This window comes from Anas platyrhynchos, chromosome 9 (genome assembly GCF_047663525.1).
Source record: "Anas platyrhynchos isolate ZD024472 breed Pekin duck chromosome 9, IASCAAS_PekinDuck_T2T, whole genome shotgun sequence".
NCBI classification, from domain to species: domain Eukaryota; kingdom Metazoa; phylum Chordata; class Aves; order Anseriformes; family Anatidae; genus Anas; species Anas platyrhynchos.
Window position 1 is genome coordinate 7301403 of NC_092595.1, and position 16006 is coordinate 7317408.

At 46.0% G+C, this 16006-nt stretch overlaps 1 protein-coding gene and 1 long non-coding RNA gene across 11 annotated transcripts in view; one reads left to right on the plus strand and one right to left on the minus strand.

Moving 5' to 3' along the window:
- LOC101796828 (calcium-activated potassium channel subunit beta-2) overlaps window positions 1-16006 on the plus strand; it is a 128894-nt gene that overhangs the window by 69069 nt on the left and 43819 nt on the right. The gene's annotated exons all lie outside the window — the stretch shown is intronic.
- The window catches only part of LOC110353634 (uncharacterized), a 31820-nt gene that overhangs the window by 6643 nt on the left and 9171 nt on the right, over window positions 1-16006 (minus strand). For 2 of the 3 annotated variants that reach the window (XR_002404401.4, XR_002404400.4), the window contains exon 2: window positions 12700-13544. This is a non-coding gene — a long non-coding RNA (uncharacterized lncRNA). Of the gene's footprint in view, window positions 1-11193; window positions 13545-16006 lie in introns of those variants that run through there. The other variant, XR_002404399.4, reaches the window with a different exon arrangement.

The following is a 16006-nucleotide window of genomic DNA, read 5'->3' on the forward strand; positions in this document are numbered from 1 at the left end:
TCCAGCTCCTGAGGCAATGATGCTCTTAGAGAGGGGAGGAAGCTGTAAGCCTTGGGTGAATACTCAAAAACCTGTACAGACAATTCAGCTGGTGTGTCAGTGTGTCAGTCTCTCTTGGTGACACCAGGCAGAACAGGGATGGGTGAAGGTTGCAGGGATGACCTTTAGTGAAGAACGACAACTTTTGGAGAGCAGACAGTCTCCCTTCTGCCAGGAAAGCTCAGCATAATGGAAGCAACTAAGTGGTAGGGTGCTGCTGGTTCCAGGGATTAGCTTATAAAACATAGGTTATCTGTCAATGCTCAGTGAATAAAAGCAACCCCAGCACCAATGAGCATCATGACATGGTGGGAATCTGGCCCCTGTGCTTTCTGCCCAAACCCTTCCTGCTGTTCTTGAGCACCTACAAGCACCCTACTCACCTGGGACCTGGTCAAAATTTAGGTGCAAACTTAAGACTTGCTGAGCTTCTGAGAAGGTCGTCATGTCCTTAGACCTGCTGAAATTTAAGCTTGGGGCACAACATGGCAGATGCTGTTGAGTTTAATGTTCTTCATACTTAAATGTTATTATTTTTAAATTAATGTTTTATTGTCCTGGAGAACTATGCTCTGTACACGATAGCTCTGGAAGTGCATAAATAATTATTACTTCAGAGCTGTTCAACCAGGCTGATTCCAATGAAATTTTGGGGGGTTGGTCTGAGCTTTTTTCATTTGTTTTTTTTTTGTTTTTGTTTTTAAAACAAGTGTCAAAGGGTTATTTTTGTAGAAAAGAGCTTGGTAATTTTGAAAATGAAATGTCCTAAATCAAAGTCTAGGAATGTATTATTTCACGCACTAGCTACTGAATGATGAATTAATAATAGTATCTCAAATACATCTTCCATCAATATGCTTCTTCAGATGCCATCAGCATTTAATTAACATAAATTACATGACACGAGGAGGATTCAAACAGTCACCAAACCCCATATCTCTTATATGCTACAGAAATTCTTGCAATTTCTGCAAGATAGTAATTTTTTTCCCTGTAAATTCATCACAACTCAAGTATTTTTCACAGTACATTTAGGACTGCATTTGTCTTAGTTTGCTGAGGATTGGAGATCGGGTTTTTGGCTTTGGTTCAAGTCATCTTCTAAATTTTATGTCAAGCAATAGCAGTCATACAAAGGAAATACTGGCAGTATCTAGCTGCAGAGGAACCTTCAGCAGTTCCCATAATCCTTACAATGAGGTAGGGCACCAGTAAACCACACAAGCTGTTTCTCACTTGACTGTCTTAAGTCACAAGAAAATAGTTATGACTGTCCAAAGAAGCTTGGACATTTGTTTTATCTCATAGCAATACAAAAGGTCTTGCTGCTCTGTCTTCCAAAGGTTGCAAAGGAATCAGACTGAATCCAGGAATGGGGAATTGGAGGTGCACAATCAAAATGTCAGCCAAATGACCAGAATGATGAAGAGAGAAAGAACAGCTGTAGTCCCTCAGCAGGCTGAACAGCATCCAAGTGCTCAGTTACAAAGAGGGGAACCAAGTGCAGAAGGCAAGAGGGAAATGCAAGGACATGCAGGCTCCAACTGGAGAACACAGGGATATTGCCTTTTCTCTGTGCCTTAAGCTAAGAAATGGAGGTGGCTGCTTTAACCTAGAACAAGGAACTAAAAGTTTTCTGAGTTAAACCAACAACAAAAAATCCATTATGTATAATATTAAAAGTATGCTTTGCTATTTTTTTTTATAGCTCATTCATTTATTTAAATGTACTGTTTTGTCCTTAAGCTTCGTTCAGTGAAAAGTTGATTCTGAAGTAACTTGACAAACCAAGGCATTTTATTAAATGGTTGTTCATTAAACTAGGGCAGAGGATTGGGGAGAAGTGTCCTGCTCCCCAGCTTGCTCCTCCAGGAGGACAGGGAGCACTGTGGTCCCGCACAGATGCTGTGGTGCAGGCTCAAATAGCAGAGCCATGTATAGGCCTGAAGTACCTTCTTCCAGAGACCAACAGCATCTACAAAAGCTTTCAGATATGTAGTAATGAGCAGATCCTCACCCCAAAAATCTTTGGTGAGTTCATAACAGGAGGCTGACTTTCCTTTGCATCACATGAAGGAGAAAGCATAGCATTATAAATAAATGGAGCTAATGTACTGCAAGTGGTGGGGAAAAGATTAGCCCTGCATTCAATTACACTGTTCTAGTCCATATAATCCACTCCAAATTAGTTAATATAGTGTTCACTATCCAATCGCCCTCCCTGCTATTGTTACGAGCTGCCATACAGCACTAAGCACCGCACAATCCTGCGGCAAGCAGCTGTTCATTCTCCAAAGAGTTCACAAGAGACCAAATAAGCAAAAGAAAAAGAAAAATAATAATAGCACAGAGTGTCCAAGGTTACAGAGCAAGTCAGTCACGGTGGCAGGAACAGAGCCCACGTCCTTCTTGCCCTTGCTGTGTGCAGAGGACTCCAAATTTGTGCCTTTGGTCGGTTGGCTTCTTTTGATTTTAGATGGATTTTTCCCAGTAACAACCTACATTTAGCCTCATCTGCTGTGCTAAGACCTCAGTATTAATGACTAAAGTTTCCATAGGTATCATACACGTCTATCAAAGCTGGCTAATAAACCAGCAAACACACAACATTGCCTTAAATAGGGCAGTTATTTCCTAAACTGGCAGACAGTGGGTGCCACCTGAAAAAGATCAAGAATTCACACACTAAAAGCACTACAGCAGGAACCTGTTCCCAAAGCATGCCACATTCACACATACAGGCAATGTAATTGTGAATGTTTGTGAAACCCACCGCTGTCAGAGAACAAGTCTCATTTCTTTGTTTTCCATTAAAAGAAATCATTTGCCAACACATTTGAGCTTCAGTGTTGAGCAAAGGGAACTGTGGCTGTCTAACTGTGGGAACCAATGTTTTTGTACCTCCATTCACCTCCATCCCATCTTTGTTCACGCCATTAATTGGCTTAGAAAAAAATCTCAATTGGCTAGAAAAAAAATTCAAAAGCAGTAACAACAGCCCTTGGTCGCCTCACCCACCTTAAGGTACAATTTCAAAATGGGAAGATGGAGCCATCATCCCTTCTTCAAGCACAGCTGAGCACTTCCCAGCTGCATGGTTACACTTCCTCCACTTCTCTGGGTGCTTGCCCACAGCAGCAGCAGCTCCCAGCACACCAGACAGGAGGCTGGGTGCAGCTCTGGCATTTTTACAGCAGTGGCTGAGATTTTCAGAAGAGAAACAAAGTGTCTGTGTCTGCTTATAACCCAGCGCGAACTGTACTCCTGACCGCTTGGGTCATTTTCAAACATCCAGGCCAGAATTAGTAGCAAAAGCATTTTCTTTTTTATCTTTTCCTCTCCCCTTTGCTTTTGTTTTTCATTACACGACCACGAAGTGATATCGTGCTATGACAAGCAGTCAGAGCTAAGCTGAAACACTGCTCCTGCTACAATCCCTCGCTCAGTCACTCGTTTCCCTTTCTCATGCCAGTCTCAGGAGGCTTATTAATAACAACTAGGGAGACAGACCTTTTCCATCTCTGACTTCGTAATGGGCAAATTTTCCCTAGAACCTATTACTGAGATTTCTTCTCCCAGACATCCCCCTCCGTGCCCCTACCCAAGATCAGTGGTATTTCCAGAAATTAAGTTAGCTCCACTAACTGTGTTATGTACTCTATTCTTGACAAACCACCCTTCATTGCCTTAATGTTCTCATTATGGTTGATACACTGCATCGCTGTTCATTTATTATAGCATTTTAACTCAAGTTCAGATTGTATATCACTGGTGGAGCTCTCTGGGATAAAGGGCAATGAATACGTTAATTGCCTGATAAATTATTAAGGATGCTCCTTTAATTGGGTAATGTGGTGTTTACATCTTTGAAGCAAATACTTATGGAATCTACATGGGTGCAGATTTTTGCTAAACACACAGCTACCAGCCTCTCTCTCCCCTTGAGAATAACAGTTTTATCAGGCTATTAAAATAAACACCACGCAGGATAAATTGTACCAGATGCCAGGCGAGACCTGCAGCTGGAAACAAGACGCAAACTTCCATCAAAGTCAGAGGAGGTGCACTGACTTACAGCAGCCGAGGGACTGGGCTTCTGCATCCAATGGATTTCACTCCAAGTGAGGCAACAACAGCAGAAGACCTACATTTTACATCGCTTTAGCTAACCTAGTTCAAATGAGCTGAAATGGGTCACAGTGTACCCACACAAGGAGTTCAGCAGCAAACCCAACTTCAGAAGAGCACAGGGAAAATGCAGCTGGGGAGAGCAAGTGCACAGTGTGTTAAACAGAGCCTGTCACAGCAGAAATCTGTTCTTTTGGCTGCTCTTGCAACCAGTTCAGAAATGAAACATCTCCTGGAAGGGCACAGCTGCCTACACCCATGGGGAAAGGAGGGGGACAGGAGGGAAAGGCAGTCCCCTGCCTCAGACCTTGCTGCTCCAGGCTCCCTTCTCTCTGAAGATCTCTACTCTGAATCTGAGCTTTCTTGAAGTTTTACAACGTCCCTTCTTTCCTGAGCTGGGTGGATGTGAAAATACTTGTCACATTCTTTCCAGCCATATGCTATGCTTCCTGCTTATTAAAAGAGAAAGAAGGGAGCAGACTGTCTAGGAAGAAGCTTTGTGCTGCTTAGAAATAGTCAAGAAGCAGGCTTTTCAGGGGAAGTTAGCATTTCAAAGGCGTTCCACATATATTTATCAGCTTTTGGTAACACATTGCGTCTGAACGCAGACCCTGCATCCAAAAGACCCCTGAACCTTAGTACCTTTCCTCAGTCTGACCTGAACCCAGCTCTTTCGTACAAGGTAAAGATGTACTAAACCCGGAGGGGACCAAGTTGCAGTAGGGAAGAGCAGCTCTTCTTTATTGGTGACAGAGCAGTGGCTCCATTTCCAGATGGTTTTGGAGCAGTCTCAGTGTGATTTGGGACAGTTCCGGGAGCACTGGGGCTGAGAAGTGGGCAGATGTAGGGAGAGAGATTTCAGGGGATGAAGACATGGGAAATGACACTATCAGTGCCTGCAGTAGTGAGCGTCCACTCCTCTTGCTCTAGGGGTTTGGCAAGGGGCAGGCGTGGCTGCACCTGTACAGGATTCACTGGAAGATGGGGCAGCAGCATCACGGTGACTTCCTTCTTTCTCCTTCAAAATGTTTTTTCACCAAAAATTTCACAGCTCAGGGTGGCCTGGCTTCCTCTTTATCTTCTATGGCCAGAGGACACAGTCTGAATATATATATATATATATATATACACACACACACAGTATGTATCTATGCAACTTCTCTTAAGACAATATGACACTGGTGCCTTTTCTACCTGTTAAGATGCCACTGTGTTTTGTTAGGGTAGGAATTCACCCCAAGCTGTGCTACACGACCCTACTGCACAGCGGTATCTGCATTTGCTTCCCCTTTCCTGTGGCACTGGGGTGAGGAGATGGTAAAGCCTTACAGGTAGAGGAGCAATCTGCCCTTTCCAGGGCTGCTGGGGAAAGCGTAGTCACAAACCTGCTCACTGCCAGTGAATCTCAATGACAGTCAAATTAGGTGAAAGCCCAGCTGATGGCTTCTTACAAAAGCTGAGTGTGAAACAGTGCATCCAGAAAAACATCTAATTCAATGCTCAGATCTTCAGAAAATCAATCCCTGTGAACATGCGCCCAAATGAAAACAAGTGTAGATGGAGAAATTCCTCAGGTTAATGCTTCCAAACAGATCAATGCACAAACTCCGGTGGATTGATTTCCTAGAGCTCCAGCTCCACATCACTTCTTAAAGACAGCCCTGATCACCCACAGACCTACAAGACCAGGGATTGAGACTATTCTTGTCCCTCCTTCTCCAGTCCTGCTCCTTCACACTGCCCCCAGGCATCACATCCCCCTGCACTCCAATCATAGCCCTTCAAGGGTCTTCTACCACAGGCAACCACTTTCCTGCTGTGAGCTTTCAGGGCCCTTTCAGGGCTTTCAGCTGATGACAAGGCCCAGCAGCACTGAGGGCTGGGCAGGAGCAAGGGGATGGTCAGTGAATTCCAGATGTGCACAAAAAAAATCCCCACCCAGATGTGGAGCAGCCACAGCCTATTTGCTCAATTTAGTATTTTTGCTACATCATACCGTGCCAAAAGTTGGTAGAAAGAACCCAACCGTACCCTCACTTTTGTGGATGCATTCCTCTTCTTTCCACAAATAACCTTCTAAATCATATCCCAAAAAGGCTGCTTTGCCAGTTAGACCATCACTGCTTTGCTGAATCTGTTACAATTGCAGGACAGCTAAGCAGTGTTACATTCATTATGTCATTAACGGGTGCAAGACACTTGGTGTACAAAAGTTGTCTTGATGGAGGAACATTCAGAACAGAAATCCAGCTAGGATGTAAGAGATACTATGGCATTTCCCATGCCCCATCACAGCCTTGTTGGCATCTTCCTCACCTGGCTACAACCTCAGTGCAGACTTACACACCTGTAAAGTGTCATAAAAGACACAACAGGGAGCAAGTAACACCAGTGCTAAGTCGTAACTGCTCTTGAATGCCATGGCTTGCAGTAACAGGCTGAAAAATAATATAGAGTTCAATTCACAGCACTCTACAGACTACTACAAACAGGTAGTGGGAAATAGTTTCCTACTTCATTCCCTTTCCCTCAAGGCATTTCTTATCAGCCTTCACTGGGGTGACCATCTATCACATCTCTTCCCACGTGCCAGAGGAACAGGCATGTTGCATCCGATTATGCAGTTTTATCTCTACTGGGGTTTTTAGGAACCGTTCCCTCTTTGATTATGCTAATCTGATAACATTATTTCTGAGCAAGATGCCACAGCAGAGGGACAACGAGCTGCTTAGTGGCAGCCAAATCAAATGCAATCAGATATGCTGCTTCTGTTTCTCAGGTGCTGATTTCAGAGGGTGGGAGTGCACCCTGTCTCTCTGATGTCAGGGGGAAAGCAAAATTTGAACTTAAAGAAGCAATTTAAAAGAGGTGATATGTATACATCAGGGGAGGTGGCGAGCATCCTGTGTTGTGCAAAATGAGTATGGGATCAGGGAGGAAAGCACACAGAGATGCAGCAGCAAACATAGCCAAACATAGCCTTCAGAACAGACCAAGACAGCATACACCCAGAAACACACATACATGGCTAAATGGCTCCGGATACTGTGGTTGAGTAATCTGGAGTCTCATGTTTCAGCAATAAAAGCAAGAACATTGAGGGAGTCATCCTTTGACATCCACATTGCAACCACAAGCATCAGAGCACTCAGGCTCCGCTTCCTGTGCTTCAGAGCTGCTCTGTCAGGGAATATGATGTGGTTGGGTGCTCAAGCATCATGCCTCTGCTCCCCAAAACCTGGAGGGGGTTTCCTGGTGCAAACACTTCCAGAAGCAGCCCCCAGTTTCCACTTGCCAAGTGTCTGATACCTCTTGTAGAGTTGGGCAAATACTGGAGTTTCCAGTCTGATGGCTGAAGCAGGCCAGAGAGGAAAAATTCGGTTGAAGTTGATCCAAAAAAGACATTTTTCATTTAAATAATAAAGCCCACATTTCTTTTCAAGTCTACTTTAAATATTTTAGAGCCTAGCTTTTTTTAAATTTAGGATCATTTTCAAACTAGAAACCATTTCACGGCAGAGTCCAAGAGATTCATTGTAAAAGTATTGAAACAGCACTTTGTCAGCTTCAAAACAGAGGGAACGACAGTTTCAGAAGCCCTCCTCCTCCCCCTCTCTGCAGCCAAAACTATTCCCCTAATTGGCCTAAATTGTCCATTTTTGTGAAAAGTTTGAGCACTCTGAAGCAGAAAAATTCCACTGAGATCATTCAACCCTGTTGTTGGAGATATCAAAGTCATAGTTTTCCACAGTCCGCACATCCACCTGATGTGAAGCAGCTTTCAGAAGGTGGCGAATCCATTTGTTCATGGTCCAAGTGGATAATTTTGCAATAAATAATCCTCGATTGGTCAAATTACCTGTGGCTGCAGCTGTTTTCACCCAGATGTACATCTGAGAGAGATCCCCACCACCAGCCCCAGGCTCCTAGTTACAACCAAGACAAGCAGACAGGAACGGGGATGTTGACTTATTCTGGACTCAGCTCATCCCAACAGCCCACAGCTCCAGCCACATCCCACACTGGTGCCCACACAAACACCCCGGTTGCACGAGCCGTGGAAGCAATTAGGCCATACCACAGAGCGGAGACCCAAGCCTGGGCATCCCCAAGGATGCTGCTTTCTCTGCTATTCGTAAACTATTGAACTAGAGCAGAGGAGGTGTGGATTGCCCATACCGGTGTCTCCAGGCCTAAATTCAGCAAGGGGCAGCTCAGCTGCACCGCCTCTCCCCATGACACAGCAGTGGTGTGCTGGAGCTGGCCTCAGCTGTGTGCTCACTGCTTTTGGGGGCTCTGAGGGAACCACTAGATCTTTGGTGCTCTGCCAGATCATGTTTTGCATCCCAAGCATCTGCAGCAAGGAAGAGAGGTCACTGGGAGGTACTCTGGAAGTGACGGTGACAGCTTCTGCAACCTGCTACCCGTCCTTCCCCTCTCTACGCTTCCTCACACAAAAACATGCCTAGGAGGGTCGACAGCAGAAACGTGCCATCTACTCCGTCTGCAGGGATTAGAAATCTGATGTAAATTATCCTTTTCCTTAATTACTTGATCCTACCTAATCCTCAGTGGACAACGTTGACCTTGATAGTCTAAATCTAGGCTTCTTACCCCACATGGGCTCTGCTCGCTGTTCCCAAGCACTTGCAGGGCGCACCCTGGCTCCCCTATGCTGTGGCTCAGCAGAACCAGGGCAGCAGGCCCAGCACCATCCTGCACCACTCCCTGAGTCCAGGGGGTCTGTCACACTGCCCAAACATGCTGCAAGTGCTCTGAAAAGAACAGAGAGTGCTGGAGATGTCCCCCAGAGAGGTTTACAGCCTCCTGGATGTAAAATACCGTAGGCTTGCTGCTGTTGGACTTCACAGGCAACCCTAACAGCATAGAACAAAAAAACACAGCACAACGGAGGCAGCACTGTGGATGAGCCTGAGCAAGTTCAAGGGATATCAGAACTATGACACGTACAAATTGATTTTTCAGCCTAAGCTCAATGGCTACTTATCTCCAATAGCAAAATTAACATTCAATTAGATTTGCTAAATAATTCATGGCAATACATTTGATGTAGTAGTGGATTCCAGCAGTGAATCATCAGGGTTTTGTATTATTGCACTGGCAGTAACCAGAACTATTTCCTAAAAGAAAACATTTCGTTTCCACCATCCACACCCAGATTCTTCTGGGGCACGAAGCCTTTCCATTTCATATTGCCTAGGGCTAAATTTGAAGGGATAAAAAGAACTGTTGCTATTGAGATTCTTAATTTAAAGCAATTTAACCATACACAGCAGTTTTATTTACTGCTTTTTTTTTTTTTTTTTTTTTTCCCAGCAATGAAACACATTTGGATCTGCAAATCTTTTGTAATGAAGCAATGCAGAACCACTGTTTAGTCATGCAAATGAAACGAGAGTTAACTGAAAAGCATTCTGGGGAGCATGAATCTTTTGCCAAAACTCAAAGTGAAAAATTCTATTGTCAATCAAAATTCACAAACATTTCCAAATTGGCTTTTATGCATGTGCATTGTTGAGAGAAGGACAAGCAAGACAGAGCAAATATTTCCTGCAGTCTCCGAGATAACCACTGTACCAAGTATTTGGGAGGGACAAAAACATTATTCTGTGAAACCTCTGAAAATACACATGGAATTATTACTACGAGTTGAGAATGAAGAAAACAGTTTTCCATCCAGCACCAAAGCACACCAACCTCCACTGAATCCATCCTTTTTCATTATCATATGTGAGACCAGGGTGGACTCTCAAAGAGCACAACTTTTGCAAGCCAACTACAAAATCCACCCCGTTTTGCTTTGCTTTTTCTCCTGACAGCCAGGCAGGCTGTTCTCCCAGAGCAAACCCACCACCACTCCACCGCAGCCTGACAAGCTGCCCAGCCTTGGCCTGAGACAGCTTCATCGCTGCTTCCCCTGGCTCCTGGCTTCGGTGGCTCTCTGCTTTCGCAAACGAGATCCTTCTTTCCCCAAATCTGGTGCCACATCACCTCCTGCACCCTGCCTGGCACTGCCATCCCAGGACAGGTGAGGCAGAGCCCACTCCACACAGTACCAACCCTAGCTCCAGCTCCTCAAAATGCCCACACCTACAGTGCTGGGCTTCAGCTGGGCACCAGACCCAGCTCAGACCTTCAATGGCACAGGGAAGGAGAGGAGATGCAATATCTGCACCCACTCTGCATGCTGCCCAGCTTTCCTCTTGGAACCGAAGCATTTTGCAAACAGGGTCTAGCAGGCTGTAGATAAAATTTGAGCTCTTTCTAACCCCACTCTTAGAGATTACTTGAGACTCTCGCACTGCTGAGGGATCAAAGATGAATAGCCATTTTAGCCTGTGCTTCCACAGCGGCTTTTACTACATTAGAGGTAATGACCAGGTGCTCAGCTGGTATAAACTGCTTCAGCTTTATTTTCTCTGCTAGCAATAAGAGCCAGTTCACATCATCCAAGGACTTCTCCAAAGTCAGTATTAGATACACAGCTGATACACAGCTCTCACTCATCTGTATGACATTCCCTCATTTTTCTCTTTCTGCCGAGATCTCCTCAAATGCTAACCCACTCGTCAAGATATTGTCTCTGCTGCATACATTGGAGTTTGTTGGCATGTAAGATCAGCAACAGAGACTTTAAAAGAATTTTAAACCAAACAAACCTCCCACCACTTCTCACAGAGAGGCTCACACAGTGGGACACGGATCCACTCATCCTGCACAGCACAGAGCAAGGAATATACACGTAAGCTCATGTCCCAGGTACCAAGCACAGGGTAGCAATTTCCAAATTCCCTGCTTATCCCAGTTAGCAGGGTCCTCCCCTTGTGTTAGACAGTGGCAAATTCAGTCCCAGCCAGGAAAACAAGGTCATTGTCATCATGATAGCAAGCAGCCATCACAGCCACAGGCTCACAGCCCCAGGCCGTGGGTGTCTGGGTGAGATACGAAATGGGCTGGCACAAGCACAGCATCGCCCGTAATGAATTAGCTTGCTGTAAAACACTATTCACAAGAAATACAGAGCACGGTTTATTTCTTAGACCTCATTTCAATCCACGGCTACACCTGGCTGTGAAAGCCAGGGAAGAAATCTGATTCAAAAGCTTCTGAAAAGGAAAGAAGGACACAGAACAGACCATACAGGTGCTCTAACAAAGCGTTAATCCTGCCTACGCTCCTCTGGCAAGGCAGCCAGGTGAAGTGCAGCATGTCGATCACATCCTGCAGGGAGAGCAGGCAGCATCAGTCACAGGGGGCTGAGCAGCAGAGGTGGAGAGACACATGGAGGCAACCTCTCTCGCATTAGAAAAAAGTTAGTGAATTAGTCACAGAGAGATTAGCAAAAGACAGGAAGGGCTGGAGAACACTCGAGCGTGGTGCCAAAACCCACGAGCCACTGAACAGCTCTGCTGTTTTGCGAGCTAAAAGGCTATTCACGCCATTAAGACCAAGAGTGACAGCACTGACAAGATTTATCAGAGAACATTTACTCTGGACTCAATGAAAAATTGCCCCAGTAAAAACCCTGCCAGCTCTGCTGACGTACATTATCTTTATTAGAAAGGCTTCTCTGATAACCAAATTCATTAGGAATTCCAGCAATTCATTTCTTCATATAGACTTCTGCGTATGAATTCAGCACAGACAGATGCCGTGGGAGCTTTGGAAAAATATCATTAATCAGGGCTACATTTCTCAGTGTGTGTAGCAAAGAGAAAGGCGTCGAGTAAGGTTTTTTTTGGTAAAACGCATCTGTATGTGCCATGGTGTGCGATGAACTCACGTGCTGGTGCTGCCACAAGGGCTTGTGTTTACTCCTCAGGATACAGCAGGGACCTACAGACCTGTTGTTCTAACAAAGTTGATCACGGTCTCTGTGGAAATGAGGTGCCCTTTCCTGCACAGCCTGGCAAACACAAAAAAGCAAGCTGAGCAGATAGACTGGGATGTCCATTACATGGCACAGGGCTGGATAACGAGGGCACCACACTTAACCATCCTCCAGCCCTTCAAAACCCCTAAGAGGCAGCTTTAAACAAAGGCTAAGGCTCAAATTTCACTGTATTTCTGACAACTTGCTTGCTGGAAAAGAACAAAGAATTTCCCACAGTAGCCTCTGAAAGATTAGGCTCGTTACTGTTAACACTGTATAAGAAGTGGACATTAATTAATGCTGAATTGCAAAGGAATTCCAGGAGTACAACATATTTCACCCCTGCTGCTGCAGCGAAGAACTCATTATGAATAAAGAAATTAAAAACATATATCAGAAGGCAAAGTTAATGATTTTCCACTTACTATTAAGTGTGGGCAAAATGTACCGCTGGACTAAAATGAGAGGAGGAACATATCCCAGCTTTAGTCATAGGATAAGATCACAGCCCAAAGCATGTCCTTTGGTGGGAATTAAGAGTTTATCAAGCAATTTCAAAGATATGCATCGTGACCTTGAATCGAGCACTTAACATCACCCAGCAAGTTTTCTACATCCACAGGAAGAGCAGCACTCACCTCCTGCAGATCCAGGACAAGCTGAGGGCTGTGGGGACCACATCGCTGCCCTGTCCTCGCACAGGGGCTGCCACAAATCAGGAGCATCTTCGGGGCTCCTCCAGCCCCAGCAAGGAGGCTGTGGGACCAGCACCCAGGGAAGCAAGGCGGGTATTCGGGTGCCTGGAGTAGGAGGAGCTGGGGGGAAGCAGAGGCACCGCGGCAGGGTGGCAAGCAGGAGGGCTGGGAAGCCCAGTAAGAGGTGGTCGCAGCCAGCTGAGGCAGGACAGGGCTCAGAGGAAGAGCCAGAGGGGAGATCAGACCAGCTGCAGCACATCAAGCACTGCAGGGTCAGTCAGTCAAAACTGCATTAGTGCTGGGGGTCCAGGCTTTGTGCGCTGCCAAAGATGAAAGAAGGTCCAGGCTTGCATAACCATCCTTAACCACAAACTCCAAGGCCACAGCTGCAGTAAATCAGGGATGCTCCAAGGACACCTGAGAGTGGCTCGGCTCTGTGGGCAGACCTGGCCCAGGGACACCAGATTTTTCTTCAGCACATGCCCATTCCCAAACCATCCGTCACCTTGCAAATTAACCCAAGCTGACACTCAGCTGGGTGCATCTGCAGCTGCACTGAACCCTTCCTGCAGGTTCCCAGCTCAGATATTTATTTCAGTGGTTCTTGCTTTCATATCTTTCCCATTTTTACTACTTCCATTAGTCTTTTGGACTTGAAACGACCAGTTTGCCTTCACATTATTTCCATCGCTGCTCTGCCCGTGCCCGATACATGTGTCAGAGGCTGCAAAATTCCACAAAGCTTAGCTAAATCCATGTTGTCGTGTAAATAATAGCAGCACGTCCCCCTGTTCAAGGAAAATAATGAGAGGTTTATTAACGTGGCATCAGATGAATTTCTGTTTCATATAATTATGCATTGAATTTAAAAAAAGAGATGTCATGCAGGAAATCTGTACAGTCATAACAGACAATCTGCACGAAAGAACAAAGGAAAATAATCTTAATAAAACGTTTTGCCCTAAGCAAGAAATATGCTTTATGCATGATACGTGGGAATAAATAGTTATGTGATATAAAACAGAATTGTGACCTTGCTGCAGGAGCGCTCATTACCTAACACTGCAACAAGCAAATTAATGGATTTTGGAATGGTGCAAATAACAGCAATAATAATCATTTTGCTTCTTGGCATTTGCTTGCTGACAGCCAAATTTAGCAGCAAGTGTTTGTGTTATTATTTATAAAAGAGATTGCAAATAGAATTCCACATGACCTTAAAGACATCACACAGAAGCCTGCGTCTAGTGAAAAGGTATTCATTACAGCCGGTAATCAAGGTTTGGTGAGCGCTTATAAGCCTGGCAGTGGAAGTCTAGAATCAAAAGGGTGGCTGCCAGAAGTGTACAGGTTTGTGCTAGGACGTGTGTGTGTGGTACTGCCCAGGATGTGTCAGTCTGGCATTTAAATCCCTGCACGGGAAGGCTGTGGCTGTGGTTACTATGGCAATTACACGTGCAGCTCCATGTGCATTTGGCACACAATAAATGGTGGTGTGATGATAAACCTCCCGAGGTTGTTTAAGGGAACTGGAGCCCTCCTGGGAAATACTGAATTGTCAGGTCTGGACAGTGCCCTCTGCATTAAGGGACGTTTGAACCATTCCCTGCCGTAGGTCCCGGTTCAGTTCTTGGTCTTTCTGGAGCTGGGACAGCCCCTCAGACCTGCCTGCAGCCCCCAGCACTGGTGATGGGACTGGCAGCACCTTTACCTCACACAGCAGCCCCAAAACACCAGCGCCAGATCTGCTTTTAGGTGGCTGACGGACAAAGCTCACCCTTCCCACCCAAGCCAGCCTGTCTGCAGCACACCAGGAGTGGGCTGCGAGAATGATAGATGATATTTGGGGCGAAAATTTACTGCAAGAGTGACTGCTGCTCCCGGAGGGGTTGGACTGATGAGGAGAGGCTGCTGGTCTCACGGTGACAGAGCACCGACGTGCTCTGCTCTGGCTGAGGGATGGGCTGCCAAAAACTAAGAAGGGGAGCAGGAAGCGCTGTGTGGACCTTTACCCAATTAAACCTGCACAAAACATAAATCAGACCTTAGAAGCAGCTCGCAACGGAGCTGTATTCTGCATGGAGATTTTCAGCAAAGACAACAAACGCGGTTCAGTGTGGCTCAAACAGAAAAGTTATTAGGCAAGGAGGTACAATAACAGAAACATCTCTGCAAATGGAGCCCCCCGGCACATACGCCTTCAAAACACTACTGGAATTTTAAATCATGATAATTGCATTGTAACACAAGCAGCTTTGTTATAAGTGTGAGCACGGCACAGCGCACTGCCGGAGCCATCCCTCCAGCTCTGACCCCAGCCAGCTCCCTGAGCAAAGCACCCTCTGACTGCAGCACACGTGTGTGAAACTCATTGCACAGCTGACTGAATGTGTTAAAGTGAGTTAATTCGATGGTCAGACCTGCTCTGTAGCTACTTGTGTAAGACTGCAGGAGGGAGAAGCCCCAGTGGTGCAGGCTGTGGGGCAGCACCCATGGAGCAGAGCCGCCGTAGCTCTCCCCACGCGATGCACACTGCACGGGCTGCTCACTGAGGCTGTGATTTATTAGGCCACCACCAGAACAAGGCAACTTTTTAGCAGAGAAAATTTCCCTCCTTGAAGTGAAACAAATTAAAACGGAGAGGGCTGAGAAGAAACCTGACGGCATCCTTGCAAGCTGTCTTTTCTTTCAGGTTTGCTCTGAATCTAGCAGTTTCGGAGACTGCACCTGCAGCATACTTGGTGTTCCTGGGCCCCTGGCATTTCTCCTTGCCCAAATCCACCCAGGCTGGTGGTGGGGCAGCCCCACGCTCAGGCTGCCCACCCCAGGTGTCCCTTCCTGCCAAACGGAAGCAGGGCAGAGCAAAAGAGCATCCTTCCTCCCTGCCACTTGTGCCACAGCCTAAAGCACACAGTAAATCACTGACAAACGGCAGGGCTTGCTCCTGGGGAGGGACAGTCATGGCAAACCCAGAAGGACAAAGCCCTAGAGCCCCATGGCAGTGTCAGGCTCCTCCTGTGCTAGGAGCACATCGGGGTCAGGGCTGCAGGAATCCCCCTGCACATTCCCATCTTCACCTGTGCAGCCCCCCAGGCCTCCCAGCAGCTGTAGTCCTTATCACCTGTGAGCGTGCTGCAATTTTCTGTACTTTCAGTTCCTCAATTACATTGATTACCACATTAAACATTCCTGGTGCTAGAGGAACAGACTACAAATAATAAGCTTGTATCTTCCTAATACAAATGAAACC